The following is a 4,208-nucleotide window of genomic DNA, read 5'->3' on the forward strand; positions in this document are numbered from 1 at the left end:
AAAAAAAAAGGGGGTAAAAAAAATGCCTCCTAAGGAAAACCAGTGTGCCTATTACAAGAAGGACATCCTGATACCCTGTAAGTCTGCTTAGAATACATCTTGTTGCCAGTCCATAACCCTGGAGCCAGAGACTACAGACCAGTCCAGGATTTACAGGAAGTAAACTGTGGAGTAGAAACTATCCACCCCACAGTGCCCAACCCATATATACTTCTGAGTCTGCTGCCCCTGGTCCAAGTCTTCTACACAGTCCTCGACTTAAAAGATGCCTTCTTCATGATCCCATTGGCTCCAGTAAGTTAATCCATCTTTGCTTTTGAATGGGTTGACCCTCAAATGGAAAAAAATGGCCAATTAACCTGGCCCAGATTACCTCAGGTCTATAAAAATTCACCAACCCTGTTTGATGAGGCACTGAGCAAAGACTTGCTAAATTTCTGGGGAGAACATCCCCAAGTAACTGTGTTACAGTACATTGATGACATACTGTTGGCCTCTAACACCTATGACTTGTGTAAAGAGACAACTAAAAACTTACTACAAAAACTCTATAAAATGGGCTACAGAGTCTCTGCCAAAAAGGCTCAGCTTTGCCTATCTCAGGTAACCTACTTGGGCTATAGGCTACAGGAAGGACAATCAACTCCATCTAATAAATATATTAAAGCTATATTAAAAATCCCTGTCCCTACCACCAAATGACAGGTAAGAAAATTTCTGGGGCTCCTTGGATATTACAGGCTTTGGATCATAGGATTTGCTGAAATTGCCCAGCCTCTATATGCCAGCACTGATGGAAACTAAAAAAAAAAAAAAAAGGAAAGAAAAAGAAGTCTCTGTCGGAGAGAAGCTAAACAAGAGGCTCTTAAGGTTATAACAAAGGCCCTTGCTTTGGCTCCTGCCCTGAATTTCCCTGATTTGACAAAACCATTCCAGCTCCATGTACATGAAAACAAAGACATGGTTAAAGGTGTCCTAACCCAATACTTGGGGCCCTGGAAAAGACCTATAACATACCTGTCTAAGAGACTAGACCCCACTGTGACAGGTTGGCCAAATTGCCTGCAAGCCATAACTGCCACTGTCATTTTGACAAAGGAAGCCACCAGGCTCATGTTTGGCCAGGAGCTCCAAATTATGGCTCCTCACATAGTTGAGAGCCTTCTTAAAAGGCCTTCGGACAGATGACTCTCAAATGCACAGATTGTACAATATCAAGGTTTGCTCTTAGACCCAGCCTGTATTAAGTTCTTGTCCACTACAGCCTTAAACCCAGCCACCTTGTTACCGGATGATAACCCTGAGGTGCTGCTCCATGACTATCTTGAGGTGCTTGATGAAAAAACAAGCCTGAGAGAAGATCTCACTCACATTCCTATGGATGATCCTGATGCTACCTTGTACACCAATGGAAACAGTTTTGTCCTAAATGGGGTACATTATGCCAGGGCAACAGTGGTCACAAAAGACCAAATGATCTGGGCCCAAGCCTTAGGACATGGGACATCTGCCCAATAGGTGGAGCTCATTGCCTTAACCCAGGCTCTCTACTAGGAACAAAATAAACAGGTAAACATCTACACTAACAGCAGGTATGCTTTTGCTACCCTACATGTACATAGAGCTATTTACCAGGGGTGCAGTCTACTAACCACTGGTGGACATAAGATTAAAAATGCCCAAGAGATCCTGGACTTGCTTGCAGCCAAGTGGCTCCCCAAGAAGGTGGCAGTTATCCACTGCCAAGGACAACAGAGGGTAAACTCTCCAGTGGCCAGAGGAAATGCTCTGGCAGATGCCACAGCCAAGGAGGTGGCACAAAAACCAGTGGGGGCCACTCAAGGCACTCTTTCCTGTCCTGCCACCCAGAGTGCTGGATCAGCCCACTTACACTGATGCAGATCTTTTGTTGGCTAAAAACTTAAAAAACACACCAACACAAGATGGCTGGCAGATGCTGCCAGACAGCAGGATTCTCCTTCCTGAGGCATTAGGCTGAGAGCTCATTCAACAGATACACCAAGGGACTCACTTAAAAGAAAATAAATTGGCTGAACTGTTACAGAAATCCTATTTCATACCCAAACTGCATCAAATGACTAAAAAACCAGCTGATGGATTCTCCGCTGTGCCCATGTAAGCCCCAGCAAGATTATTTCTAAACCTGGACAGCATGCTGGAGGTATGTCTCCTGGGAAACACTGGGAAATTGATTTCACTGAAATGGGTCCAGGAAAAGAAGGATATTGCTACCTCAGTGTTTTAATAGATTCCTTCACCAGATGGGCAGAGGCCTATGCCACCTGATCAGAGTCAGCTCTGATAGTGATAAAGAAGTTATTGACAGAGATTATTCCCAGATTTGGCCTATCCATTACTATGGTGTCCGACAATGCTCCAGCTTTCATAGCCCAGGTTACCAAAGATCTGTCCCAGGCCCTAAAATTACACTAAAAGCTACATTGTGCATATAGGCCTCAGAGTTCAGGTCAGGTTAAAAAAAAATTAATCAGACTCTAAAAGAAACTATTTCAAAATTAGGATTGGAAACTGGTGAAAACTGGGTGAGTCTCCTTCCTTTTGCTTTATTGGGAGCCCTCTGTACTCCCTATGTACACGGGATCACTCCCTTTATATCTATGTATGGTCGGGCACCTCCCTTAATCCCCAAACTGGGGGAGGAAATCCTGACATCCATTTCTAATCAGGACCTTGTTAAGTCCTTACAGGCTCTGCAGTCTATGCTATAGGCTACACACTCCCTCATCTGCTATCAATATCCAAGACCAGGACAACTTGACAGTCCACTGGCTGCAGAACCTGGCTCTCTGGTGTGGATAAAAAAGTGGGATCCATTCACATTAGGACCTTGCTTGGTAGGACCTTATCCTGTCATCCTAAGCATGCCCACCTCAGTCAAGGTAGCTAAAAAGAGAATTGGATTCATCATACCTACATTAAGCAAGCTACAGTGGACTATGACTCAACAAGATGGTCAATCAAATTTTAGTATATGTGCTACCGAAGCAAGCACAAGATGGTCAATCAAAAAGATGCCCGATCCACTCAAGGTCAAGTTAGTACACTAGGATATGGGCCTGGCCTAACTCTTTTTTCAGTTCTTATCTTGTATTATGTATTACCTGCATTTCATGTACTATCAGCCATACCCACTGTACCTGTAATTAATTCCCATGATAACATGGATAAAGATGACAAATACTCCTAATTTGTCAACTTTCTGTGTAAAACAAACCTTAGATCTACAATATGTGCTGAGTTCATGCCTAAGACCAGTGTACAAGCCTGTAAAAGATACTAAAAATTTAACCTTTTTAAAACACATTTCTGAACCTGCTTCATATTATGGCTTGGCTAACTGGGGACCTGTCTCATGTGATGTACCACCTGGGGCCCTGCATTTTATCACCCCAAAGACTGTAGTTGCTTAAAATAAAACTCGTATACAATTAAATTGTACTTTAAAAATTTCTCACAAATTGTCAGGATTTCTAAATTGTTCTGGTCTTATAAAGTATCCACATATAAATGGTAATGTCTTATTACCCACTAAATGGTTTTTCACATACAATGGGCATACTTTTAACTATATTCCAGCTTATCTAGATAGGGCCTCCTGTTGTTTAAACAAGCTGACTGTAACTCTTCCATCTCAAGATGATTTGATGCTGCACCATCCAAAACCATCATTATCCCACAAAAGAGAAAAGTTTCTAACATCCCTCTTCCTCCAGACCATAATGATAAAGTCACTTTCTTGTCTGACACAGAAACCTATGTTATGATACTCAATCTTGTTAAAAACCTATACTTTGGTAAAATAGTAAAAAAAAAAAAAAAGTGCTATTTTAATCTATTGGATAACAGTCATCAGATACAGAATCAAGTAAACAAACTAAAACAGTTAGCTCAAGATATCCATCAAGGTAATGACTAAAGGTTATTCTTAATATCCCCCTGGATAAATAATCTGATAACTGCTCTGATTAGGCCTGTGATCACATTTCTTCTGGTCCTGCTCATTGGACCTTGTATAATATAAACTGTTTGACTACCTATATACAACAAAAAATTCAGATGAGCCTGTCATTCTGGTTTTCTGAATATGGACTGCCTGTCATGAAATGACAGTTGCTGCTATGATGTCTCTCAGGTAGATGGTTGTTCAAGAAGAAGAGGGTAGTGAA

The sequence above is a fragment of the Octodon degus genome, unplaced genomic scaffold (genome assembly GCF_000260255.1).
Source record: "Octodon degus isolate 3935 unplaced genomic scaffold, OctDeg1.0 scaffold00287, whole genome shotgun sequence".
Lineage (NCBI taxonomy): Eukaryota > Metazoa > Chordata > Mammalia > Rodentia > Octodontidae > Octodon > Octodon degus.